Here is a 13,873-nt window from a genome sequence, read left to right as displayed (position 1 = left end):
CAAAAACATAGAAATACGTTCTATTTTAAATATTACCATGCTTCCAAAGACGCATTTATACGTTTTTTTTTTTAAAATGCTAGAGCATACAGAATGCTTTGAACTGCAGAAAACGGGTGAAAACACTGGTAGTACTTACAAAAACAGCCAGCAGGTGGCAGCACAATATACGAGATCAACCAGGGCCATGTTGCAAAAAGCTGTTTTTATAGCAATAGAACACAATATTCTGTGGGCCGTGCAAAATCAGTCAAAATCCAGTCAAACAGAGCGAAGTGGGTTGCTTCAGTGAAAATGGCTGGGAGTTAATATGTTTATTTATTTATTTTTAGCAGTGGGCAGAGAAGTCAATCGTTGATTCTACATTTCCTATCATATATATACAGCATACTTCATCCTAGTAAAAAACGAACCTTTCCCTTACTTTCTCGCCCTTTTTATGTGCACCTTTGTATCCACTATTGACACCACTAAATAATTCAAAACCTTCAACATCCACTTCCTGCAGCAACAAATCCAATTTGCAAGTTCTTTGTGTTCTGCATTGTGTTAATTTATTTTGCTCAATGTTTTTTATTGCTTAGAACAACTTCACTCAGTTTTGTGTGAACAAATCTGAATTACTTATGGCGTTTACAGCTACGCTATCAGAAGAAGGTTAACTCATTCACTCGCAGCCATTTTCACTGAAGCAACCCCCTTCGCTACTGGCTGTTTTACTAGATTTTGACTGATTTTGCAAGGCCCACAGAATATTGTGTTATTTTTTAAAATTGTTTTTATCTGAACAAATTTTCTAAATTTTTCATAAAAACAAAAAAAAACCCACAAAAAACAAGCGTCACAAACATAACCAACAAACCCAGAGAAACCGAACCAAAAAAAAAACAGTCTGACAGACAAGAAAAATCTTGTGTTCTATTTCTATAAAAACATGGAACCTACCAAAAGAAAGATTAGAGTCTCTTCTTTAATCAGGAAAAAAATCTGTTTCCGTTTTGCAGCAATTAGCATTAGTTTCATTATTATTCATAAATCGGTTTAGAACGGTTGTGAAATCAGCTTGTTTGCAACATGGCCCTAGTTGATCTCTTATACTCTGCTGCCACCTGCTGACCGTTTTTGTAATTATTACCGTTGCTTCACCTGTTCTCTGCAGTTCAGAGGCTGCATCAAAGCCATCTGTATGCTCTAGCATTAAAAAAAACATATAAATACGTCTTTGGGACACTTAAAACATTTAAAATAGACCGTATTTATATGTTTTTGGGAGCAAATGAGTTGAAGAAGAAGTCACTTAAGTTCCGACTAACATATTGGTGAATCAGGCCCACCATTGTTGTACAAAAAGTATTGGCCCTTTTACCATACTGGATAAGAAATTAAATTTTAAAGTATGTGTGATCTTAACAGTCACTTCCTATGTTTAGGTAAGTGCCTATTACAATCAACCTGCTAGCGCCACCGATGCAGATGATTGCAATTATATTCGCCACGTGACTCCACTCAGCTTCTAAAATAGATTTATTTCGCACCAGCCCACGCGGCGTCCGCCCGCACAAAAATGTAGGCGCGCCAACAGACGTGTGCAAGTTTGTGTACCTTTTGAAATCAACCGCAGCACGGTTGATATCCAATTACTGCAGCTTCGCTTTGGGTTTTCCTTTGGATGGCTCATGAAAAAGCAATATATGGCGTGATATTGTCTATTTGAGGTCAAAGATAAACGAGCGAGCTTTGTAAGACGGTGATGAGAGAATCCTTCTGGGTACTGAGCTCAAATGAGAAGCACACAAGTTTTAGCGCACCATTACCCTTTGCATATTTGAGAGCTTTTTAGTATGCGACAGGCCTCAGGTCCTATAGGAGAGACACTATTTCAATCTTGAGCGTGCTGTCTGGCCAAACCAATGGAGATGCAATGATTCATTCCCCCCCTTGCTAGTCTTCAATCAATAACACAGGCAGCAGGGGAGGGAGCAGAGTCTCTGTTTCCTCTTTAAATCCAACTCCATACAGGGAGGCAAGACAAGCCGTTCATCCTTTATCATCGGAGGGGAAAGACAAGCTCAAGGAATCCCTCAAGGCAAATGGCGGGTTGCTGGATTTTGTCAAATTGGCCACAGTGGTTTGACATAATGATCCAAGTGAAGCGTGACTCCATTCTTGTCCAATATTTTAATTATTATTATTATTTCGAGACCATTGCTTTTTGTTTGTGTCAAAAACTGTTTTGAGAGCAGACGAAAGGAGTAAAAGTATTTTAGTAGAATTGTCACGGTGCAGATTATTTATAAGACAACATAAGACTTTATTGGTTGCACTCAGGGGGAATTAACTTGTTAAAGCAGCAAATTAGAAAGATTGGGTTAGGGAGCTACTTTACTATTGATCCCGAAGTCTGGAGCAAATATTTAAAAACAAAACAAAAGGGATGTTTAAATTTTTTTTTTTTTAAAAAGCATAGAAAAATTACTATACAGACGCTCCCCAATTTACGAACGAGTTACGTTCCGAGCGATCGTTCGTAAGGTGAATTTGTTCGTAAGTTGCTTCAGTGCTATATTTTGTATTATAATTTATGTTTAAAGAGAATACGTACAGTACTGTACTACGTATGTTAGAGAGAGAGAGCGAGAGACACACACAGTGTGTACATGTACGTAATAAGATAAATAAAATGAAGTTTAACTTACTTTTGGAAGATGTACTCGATGCTTAAGGATTTGATGGAGGAGGAGGAAGAGGAGGATTTTATATCATGAGAGGTTCTTCGTCGTCGCTGGAATGGGCTTCAAAAGTTACTTCCTCCTCCGTAACTTCAATGTAGGAAGAAGTTGAGGGTTGATAAGTATCTTCCTTGGAGGATTTACTAGAAACTGGCCGAAAGAAGCGATCTGACGACGATTGCACAGTTTTCTTCTTTTTTCATCGTAAATGATGCGGTAGCACTGTATGGCATCATTCAATTGATTTGCAACCTTTGTGCAACGTTCAATATTTGGGTCTTGCTGCTCGAAGAGTGCGATGGCTTTATCTATGAGCGACACGCGTTTCTTCTTCTTCTTCCTCCTCGACACGTTGCTGAGCCTCCAATGCTGGGTGAGCTCTCACGGCGCCAAGCGTCGGTATTAGCGGCGGAAAGAAGCACTACAGTACTCGGAAAAAGGTGCGCAATACAAAATCTAACTTACAGCATCTCTTTCCGAACATTTTTTGACATGCGCGCAGACATGTTCGTATGTACCGTTGTTCGTAACTCGAATGTTCGTAAGTAGGGGAGCGTCTGTACTATGTCTGGACGCTGACTGTTCGAAGCAGCCAGACTAGTTTAAAAACAGTATTTTGATTATTATTGTGTTTGTGAAAAATGAAATCCACTTGTTTATATCCATCTCAGTGGGCGGCCATTTTGCTTCTTGCTGTCGACTGAAAATAACATCACAGTTGCTCAGGGCTCAGGTAACGACCAATCACGGCACACCTTGCAAATGTCACATGACTGAACTGAGAAAATAGATGAGCCATGATTGACCTGAGAAACTGTGATGTCATTTTCGGTCATCAACAAGTGGCAAAATGGCCGCCCCCGTGTTTAGACTAGTGGGAGTGCAGAGAACATATTGTAAAAAAAAAAAAATTGGGGTTGACTTACCCTCTAAAAGGTTTCAAAAATAAATAACAACATTGTGACTACCTTAAGTTTCACGGCCTCAAAAGTATTTGGATGACAGAACAAAACATAAATGATATTTTAATGCTCAAAACCTGGAGGAAAATCCTTTGCAGTCCATGCGTGTCTGAAGTCTGGAGCCTGCACATCATCAACCTTTGAGTTTCCTCCCTGGAGACACTTTGCCAGGCCTTCACTACAACCGCCGTCACTTACAGCTTGTTTGTGAGTCTTCCTTTGTCTACAGTGAGTAAAGAATGTGAAATATCCCCTTAAAAAACACACCATCAGCCATAATATTGCGAAACCTGTTAAATCAAATCTGCCTTGTAAAAAATTGTGACAATTGTCATTGTCCATGTTGAGCTGCCGCAAATTGTATAAGAATGGTATATATTAGGGGTGTCAGGTGATTATTATTTTTTTATTGTAATTAATCGCATTACTTCAATATTTAATTCACGATTAATCGCAAATGTTATATCTGTTCTAAATGTACAATAAAATATTTTTTCCCAAGTTTTCATACTCTTGTTAAAAATGTTAAACTAATACAAATATGGCTGCATATTTTAGTCATTGTTACAGTAATTACATAATTCATCATATTTAGTTAAAATTAAACAGATGTAATGTACTGTAAAAAAAATAAGTGTGATATTGATTTGCGTTGACATAATTTTTCTGCCACTAGAGGGCATAATTGCATTTGTAAGACATTGGTGACAGCTCAGTGCATTTTTCTTTTCATATTAAAAGCTATCTAATCTTTAACATGGAGTAACTTGTGAAATTCTGCACATTTTTTTAAATCGTAAAATACAACTTGACCCCAGTCGCTACAAATATATGCATTAATATTAAATTAATTACTGCAAAATTTTGACGTGGATGCGTCTGCTGCGTTGCGATTGGAATTCCCCTAGTACAGGCTTTCCAAGTAAGGGGCAGTCATTAATCTCACGTTTAAAATAATTTGTGGCGTTAAAGGAACTTTAAATTAACTCAAAATGAAAACACTAATTTTGACACCCATAGTAGATATAAAATAATTTAAATATTGCCCAGAAGAGTATAATGCAACCGATGAAATCAATGCAAGCATATTTTCTTACTTGCTGTTTTAATAATTTGCCGTAACAAAACACAACACCTCTAATCCCTGCAGGAAACTGCAGATTGAGAATAACGACATAACCGCAACGTTCCCATCCACTGAAAAGACAGGAACTATAACAAGTGTGCGGCCAACACCCATGCTCTCCTTCAACATAACTGATTTACCGTCCTCCTCCTTCCGCTGCCTTTTGTCGGAAGAGATGGATGGGCTCGGCTCACGGTGGAGGCGGCGCAACCATCACTCTTGTGACGAGCTGTTGGAAACGGAAAGTACGGGGAGTGGGCGGGAGGAACGCATCAGTGGTCACGCCGGTGGTCAGATCTCTGAGGGGGGAGACCAGGTGTGGCATAAACATTGTGGTTATTAGCGGTGGATAGAAATCGCCACCCATGCTGCGGGGGGGGGGGGGTGTCTGTGTTGATAACAGATCGAATGTGTTTGCGTGTTGAACTCTAAACAGCGTATGGAGAGGCTGAGGTGAGCAGTTAAGGGCAGAAATGTGTTGAGTTGGGGATGAATGTTCAGGCCCTGCTGTGAGGGGAAGGGTAATGAGCGCACCTACAGGATGTGAGTGTTTGTTTCGGGGGGGGGGGCCGGACACCTGCAAGAGTCTTTAATTAATGTCATCCCAGAAGCCCCCATAGAGGTCTGACCTTCTGCTCAAAGCCTCCAGCTTCTCACCCCTGCTTGGGATTGCCATCAGCGAACCTTGAATTATTGATGAGACTGAGAAAAGAAGCAGGGGGAAAAGGATGGCAACGGATCAGGGTTCCTCCATTGTATGTGCATCTGTGTGTTGTGTGTGTGTGTGTGTGGTTGGGGGCTAGCAAATGAGCTCGCAGGAAGTTGGAGGGTTAGATGAGACTAACCCTGGGGGAGGGCATCTATAGAGTCTCCTAATTTACCACTTATTGGAGAGCAGGTTAGAGGTGACCTGACTGAGATAGAAGGTGGTGGACAAGGTCAACGGAACAATTTGGAAGAAAGAGGAAGTGATAGGACACAGAGATAAAAATGATGCAATAATAATTATTTGGATGGATTTCCTATCTGTGGTGTCTAAAATGTGATGAAAGTCAAGTTCAAGTTGAATAATCAAGAACCTCATTCAAATTTTTTCAACATCGTACATCCATACCACTGATTATTATGTTGACATTAGCATCGTAAAGCGACACAAATTTCGCGATGTTGGTGTGTCTCGCATCACACGATGATAAATAAAGTTCTAATGTACAGTAAAACTGTTAACACACAGTTTTGTCTGTACATTATTATGAGAAAGTACAAATCTTTTAAGACTTGCGACGATCGGAATAGCAGTAGCTAGCAAACCGCCATGTTCTTCTACAACCAGTTCATTTTTTTTATTCTTGGACCCGCACAGACAAATTAACTCATTCACTCACAGCCATTTTAACTGAAGCAACCCCCTTTGCTCCTGGCTGTTTTACTGGATTTTGACAGATTTTGCAAGGCCCACAGAATATTGCGTTCTATTGCTATAAAAACATGGAACATACCAAAAAGAAAGATTAGAGTCTCTTCTTTCATCTGTTTCCGTTTTGCAGCAATTAGCATTAGAATGTAGCTAAGTTTCATCATTATTCACAAATCTGTTTAAAACACTGGGGGAAAGAGCTTTTTTGCAACATAGCCCTGGTGGATCTCTTATACTCTGCTGCCACCAGCTGGCCGCTTTTGTAATTACTACCATTGCTTTAAGCGACCTCTTCAGGTCAGAAGCTGAATCAAAGCCTTCTATATGCTCTAGCATAAAAAAAAACATAACAAACATATAAATACGTTTTTGGGGACAATGGTAATATTTAAAATAGAACATTTTTATACGTTTTTGGAAGCAAATGAGTTAAGACCATGTGGACGGCGTTATAGTCTGATGACGGCAGCAGATGGACGAGTTTAAAATCCTCTATAAATTAGCCGATTGGAAGACGAGATGCCTAAAATGTGATTAGGGATTAGTCAACTTCAAGTGTTAAAAATCAATGCGGGGTAAAGTCAACTCGCCGACCAGGCGACTAATCAGTACTAGTACTAGTTAATCCTCGTCATCAAAACTGTTAGCGTTAGTTTGGGATAAAAGGCTAACGTATGGAAATATGAATCAATGAATTGCTGAAGTTCCCTCATCTAACACTTATTGCCAGTTCGACTTTATTCTTAACCTTTTTTTTTTTTTTTTAACTAAGAATGAAAAAAGACTTTCAAAAATCCTTTCATTCAAGACACTGAGTCACGTCTCTAACAGTGTGAAAAAATTTTTTTGGTGTTTTAAATTTGAACATAACATTCACAAGCTCTCAAAAATCCAGGCAGTAGTAACAGTGACAATCACACACACAACATTGTATGCAAATGAAGCTCCATCGTACTACAAAGAAGGCAAAGCATAAATCTGAAAGACAAACTATCACTTGATTGCCTTCTCTTCTTTAATCCCCTAGCTGCTCGTACACCTATGCACGTTCCTCGCAGGTCGTTAACAGCAGACCTCTCGCGGGAACTGCTTCCTACCTACATCCAATAAAAACAAACACCTTGTTTCAAGGACCGGCAGATTACACGAAGAGAAGACAGGAGAACTGCTCCTCCTAATGTCTTTTTTAAACACTATTGCGCAATTTCCATCCTCCAATCCAGACAGGAAGCAGCTTCCGTCACCCTGCGTCACCTATACGGCTTTAAGACTACCCGCGAGTATTTTGTCAGGATAAAAGCTCGCTGACTCACTTTTCAGTTCATCAAAGTCGGAGTGAAAAATATTCCACGAAGAAGCAAAGTGCTCTGCTTTTGTGAATCACTGCATCTTTGTACTAATTCGGATTGGTGTCAGGCAAGAAACGCCATGACTTTGTCGCACGCTAACTAGCAAATCCAGAAATGCTGACTTGGCAGACAGTGAGATGAAGAAAGATCCGAAGAACACATACAGTATAAACTGCCAAATGATACTACAAAGTGTAGACAGGACAATTTTTGAATGTGTACTGGGAAAAGAAAAGAAAGGGCAAAGAAATGAACAATGCCTCATTAAGATAAAAATTCATTCACTGACTAAGACATGTTTAAATAATTTGTCCACTCAGGTGGACTCTGACCTTATTTGGTTTAGCAAAGCAAAAGGCCGTCGCAGTAAATATTCTAATCTGTCAATCTGTAAACATTTCCTCCTGATCTTGGCTCACCTTCCGTCTGCTACCAATACTAATGTGAAAGAATCTTTTATTCAAAGCTTGCTGTCAAGACAGGTGAGAGGGTATCAGACAAATAAAATATTGTGATCGGAAGGAAGGGCTGATGCTTTCTTTGATTTGGTAGAGAAGCAATGATATTTTCTCTCCCGCGGGTTCTGTAAACACGTGTTTACAAGATGGAACAACAGTGTGCTTTAAAGAAAAGTCTCTCAAAAGCCTCCTGAATGGTTCCATTAACTCGCATCTTATCTGGGACATGAGGTGTGCAGCATGTTCATCTGCTTGGGAAATTGTTGCCATGTGTGCTCATCAAACAGCATTTGCCTAACGCACCACCTGCGGCAAAGTAAATGTTGTTACAGCAGAGAGTGTTTTGGCAGGGATGTGCGATGGAGTACATCTTCCAAGCGGAAATCCGCAGCTCAATAGCGACGGAGCCCCGGAGTGTGTGTAAACAGCGCGTCAGTCTTCAGTGAGTGCTCGGAGCGGCTTTCACCTTTGGCTTTTTCTTTTAGTTGATGGCTGATGTCAACGCTGCTTACATCGTGTAACATAAAAGTATGACACAAACATTTAGTGCAGCAACCCCTGACCTGAGTGACATGGCGGAGAGATGACAGACTCTGTAAACCTCAATCTGTGATTTGGAGTCAAGAAGGTCGGAACATGGACTGAGGGAATACAATGTAAGACACAAATTCTACTTTGTACCGCGTGTTGTGTCAAACATTTTTGCCCTTCTCATGTAAACAAACGAGCTAATTAAAGGGTTGAGACTAGTGCTGTCAAAGTTAAAGCGTTGATCAATTAATTAATCCCCCAAAAATTGCATTAATTATGTATTAACAGATTAATCGCACTATTAATTTTGACCACATATTATCCTTTAGCTTCCCAACAGATGGCTAAGTTCAATGTAGCACAGATTGTGTTTCAGCAATAAACATAACTAAATTCATTAAAGTAAAGCATTTACTAAATGTTTTTGTATGACATTCAGAATATTTGTTCATGTCAAAATATTGGTGTCATTGGTGAAGACTTTTGGATGTCGAGACCGAAACAAGACCAAAACTTTTGGAAGTCGAGACAAGACCAAGACTTTTGGAGGTTAAGACTGAAAGACGACCAAGACTTTTGGAGGTTGAGACCGAACCAAGGCCAAGACCAGAGAGTATCGAGGCCGAGACAAGATCAAGATTTTTGCATGTCGACACCGAAACAAGACCAAAACTTTTGGAGGTTGAGACGAGACAAGACCAAGACTTTTGGAGGTCAAGACTGAAAGACGACCAAGGCTAGAGAGTATCAAGACCGAGACAAAACCAAGACTTTTGAAGCTCGAGGACAAGACAAGACCAAGACTTTTGGAGGTTAAGACTGAAACGAGACCAAGACTTTTAGAGGTTGAGACTGAACCAAGACGAAGACCAGAGAGTATCGAGGTTGGGACAAGATCAAGATTTTTGGATGACGACACCGAAACAAGACCAAAACCTTTGGAGGTCGAGACCGAGACAAGACCAAAACCTTTGGAGGTCGAGACCGAGACAAGACCAAGACTTTTGGAGGTGAAGACTGAAACGAGACCAAGACTTTTGGAGGTTGAGACTGAACCAAGACGAAGACCAGAGAGTATCGAGGTTGGGACAAGATCAAGATTTTTGGATGACGACACCGAAACAAGACCAAAACCTTTGGAGGTCGAGACCGAGACAAGACCAAAACCTTTGGAGGTCGAGACCGAGACAAGACCAAGACTTTTGGAGGTGAAGACTGAAACGAGACCAAGACTTTTGGAGGTGAAGACCGAGACAAGACCAAGACCAGAGAGTATCGAGGCCGAGACAAGATCAAGATTTTTGGATGTCGACACCGAAACAAGACCAAAACTTTTGGAGGTCGAGACGAGACAAGACCAAGACTTTTGGAGGTCGAGACCAAGACTTTTGGAGGTCAAGACTGAAAGAAGACCAAGACTAGAGAGTATCAAGACCGAGTCAAAACCAAGACTTTTGAAGCTCGAGGACAAGACAAGACCAAGACTTTTGGAGGTTAAGACTGAAACGAGACCAAGACTTTTAGAGGTTGAGACTGAACCAAGACCAAGACCAGAGAGTATCAAGGTCGGGACAAGATCAAGATTTTTGGATGACGACACCGAAACAAGACCAAAACCTTTGGAGGTCGAGACCAAGACAAGACCAAAACCTTTGGAGGTCGAGACCGAGACAAGACCAAGACTTTTGGAGGTGAAGACTGAAACGAGACCAAGACTTTTGGAGGTCAAGACCGAGACAAGACCAAGACCAGAGAGTATCGAGGTCGAGACAAGATCAAGATTTTTGGATGTCGACACCGAAACAAGACCAAAACTTTTGGAGGTCGAGACGAGACAAGACCAAGACTTTTGGAGGTCGAGACCAAGACTTTTGGAGGTCAAGACTGAAAGAAGACCAAGGCTAGAGAGTATCAAGACCGAGACAAAACCAAGACTTTTGAAGCTTGAGGACGAGACAAGACCAAGACCGTTGGAGGTCGAGTCTGAGACAAGACCAAGGCTAGAGAGTATCAAGACCAAGAAAAAAACTGAGGAGACAGAGACAAGACTAATACTTAAGAGTATCAAGAGGAGACCAAGACTTTTGGAGTCTCAAGACTGGTTTCCAGACCAAGACCAATCTCGAGAACTACAACACCAGCTTGGATTTCAAATGGCCATGAAGTTGTGGTTGATAGTACACGTCCTGTTATTATCTCTTGCTAAGAAATCATTTTGGTAGCTTCAATTGAATGCTATTTCTGGGCGCTGAGAGGTCCTCCACTGCAGGTCTGAAAGTTTTTAGGGCCAGCATGAATGATTTGTGGCCCCAGCAGTACTGGCAGTAAACCTTAGTTTCGAAATATAAAAATGGCAGAAAATGAAAGTGGGATTTGGGCTGTCAGAGGACCCCCTCGCTGCAGGTTTTGAATGTTTCAAGAAAGCCGTTGACCTGAGAAAAAATGGCCAAACATAAAAACGGCAGAAATTGGTGCTTTTATTTGCCCCTCAGAGGTCCACCCTTAGAGGCTTTGGAAGGTTTTAAAACCCTGCTGCATGATTTAGGTTGTTGGCAGATACTTCTGTACTCCAGTCACTGACCTGAAAGAGTGGTCAAACATAAAAATAGCAGAAAATTGACCACCTCCTACCCCAAAGTGAGAATGGACGCTCTTTCGGTGTCTGTTGTTTGATTGAACCGGCAAACGTTACCCTTGACTGAGCAGGTGTTGCGGTAAACAGTTGGTTAGCAAATAGCTTAATGGAAACCTTAATGTGTGTGTCCATACATCTGTGAATTGATTCAGCGTCATTGGCAGTGAGTGCACTGTGCTGCCTTGATGAATCACTGTAATTTGGACAGCCCGCTGAGGGGCTGATTCCATCGACTATTAGATGGCAGTTGTGCATTGATTACCAAAGCAGATAATTGCCTGGGCGAAGATGGAAATCTGTGCTGATCTGGGCATGTTGTCATCTTTCAAAGCAAAGATAAATTTTGCATCCTCCCCGTCCCTATGTGAAAAGTCTGACATTGCCAAAAGACAAGCCGAAGCAGACCGAATCAATTCCCGCAGTAGGTTAATTGTTTGACTGCATCTGCTTCTTTCTGCACATTGGGGGTTGGTTTGTATTGATTTACTAATCGAGTAAGATTTAAATTTCCCTATATGTCTGAGGTGCTGTTGACAGTCTGAGGTTTGGAAATCAAATGAATTAATTAGGGTCAACCCAAAACTAATCCCACGGGAGAAATGTGTTATTAAAAGGAGTGAAATTATCCGACAGGCATTTTGAAATATAGATTGAATGATTTGAGATGAAGGACGCATACACTTCGTAAAATAAACACCTGTAGGCTCTTCCCATTACTGTATTTCATTTCTTTAAGTGGTAACCTTGTGTTGCTATTAATCGCTAAATGGGTCGTCCACTTGGAACAAACAAGAAGCTCTCAAAATCGATACTCTGCTTTCTCCCCTCAGGAAAACAAAAGATAGGTTGTCATTATAATGACTTCAATTGAAAGCACATTTATTCAGACACAAAAATGCTGAACCCATTTGAAATAATGAACAATGTTGACTGATTTTGCAAGGCCTGCCTGCAGAAGATTGTGTTCTATTGCTATAAAAACAAGGAACCTACCAAAAGAAAGATTACGGTATCTTCTTTCATCAGGAAAAAATGTATATTTGTATGTTTCCGTTCTGCAGCAATTAGCATTAGAATATAGCTAAGTTTCATCATTATTCACAAAACTGTTGAAAACACTGGCAAAAATAGCTTGATGCAACATTGCCCTGGCTGATCTCTTATTCTCTGCTGCCACCTGCTGGACGTTTTTTTTGTAATAACTACCGTTGCTTTAAGCGACCTCTTTAGGTCAGAAGCTGCATCAAAGCCTTTTGTATGCCGCAGCATTAAAAAAAACACATTTAAAACAAAAAAACGTATAAATACGTTTTTGGTAGTGAAGGACACACATTTGTACGTTTTTGGGATTGAATGAGGTAATTGTTGCTTGGTCCGCTTTGCAGGTGAGTAATCTATATCCTGCCACCACCATAACTTTATCAATAAAACATTATAACACAATTCGTAATGATCACAATTGGTCAAATTAAATGTTGTTCTTCTATTACAAATAAATTTTTCATTCCACTAGCGTCAATACTAAAACTCGTACTGAAAAGACGTGTGTGTGTGTGTGTGTGGGGGGGGGGGGGGGGGTGTTGCAGAAGAAAAGAATTAGCTTTTTTTCCCCTCTTTCAGCCCCGCATTAATTGCTTGTATTCATCCAGTGAGAGTTCCAGTGCGACAGTCTGATTAAATCTGAATAACTCCAGCATGTTCTGTTAGTGGTGGTTTTAATTAAATTCTGTCTGTTCATTGAAATAGCTGTGGCTGCAGGGGCGTGCGCTCCCCCCCCCATTCCCGCCACCCCCCCCCCCATTCCCGCCACCCCCCCCCCCCCAAAACTCACCTTGATGTGCCACAGGCCATAATAGAGACTTCAACAAGAGTCTCGGAGAAGAATACAGTAAGACCACAAGCACTTCAAAGCCACGTGAGAAAGTCTACATAATGGATGACACGCGGGCGGTCGGCTCTGAAGACCGTTGTTGCGCTCTCAATTCATTTAGAAGCAATTGGTGGGGAGAGACTTTTGAGAGACAGCTAACAGCATGTGGGCTGAGAATATGGTGATCATGCTAAAACAAAAATGCAATATCTGATGTGGAAAAAAAAACTCTCAAAGAAAGGTGGGTGATGACAAAAACCTGTTGTGTTTTGTGTTGAGCCGCCCGATATGAACCCTCACAAATAATTTTTTTTTTTTTTCAATATAAAGTACGATAGCAGAACTGCCTGGTGACGGAGTAGCCACTTCTAGACAAGGAACGAAACCTCCAACATTTGTTTTTTTGGAAATTGGAAGACAAAGTTAGATTGGGTTGGTTTTAGAATAAATTAGCGAAAAATAATGGCTCGCCTGCTAGCGGATTACAGCGTGTTAGCCATTCCACCGTCACAACAGCACATCTGTGCCATTCATCTGAATAAAAAAAAAGACAAGCAAGTGATCATTGCTGACATATAACATGGAAATAGATTGTAAGCAAAACATCAGCTACTAAAAGAACCTCGTTCTACAGAATTAGCATGCTAGCCTGTCGGCTACACAGCTACCATATTGCTAATGCTATATCAATATCCAGTCCCTTCAATGACCATTTTACCTAATTTTGAATCTCCACAATGTCTATTTTTGAGTCAATGTACCTGCTGAAATGTAAATGACGGCCATCCATGCATTT

The sequence above is a fragment of the Vanacampus margaritifer genome, chromosome 10 (assembly GCF_051991255.1).
Source record: "Vanacampus margaritifer isolate UIUO_Vmar chromosome 10, RoL_Vmar_1.0, whole genome shotgun sequence".
In the NCBI taxonomy this organism is placed as follows: Eukaryota; Metazoa; Chordata; class Actinopteri; order Syngnathiformes; family Syngnathidae; genus Vanacampus; species Vanacampus margaritifer.
Note: the sequence above shows the minus strand (reverse complement) of the source record.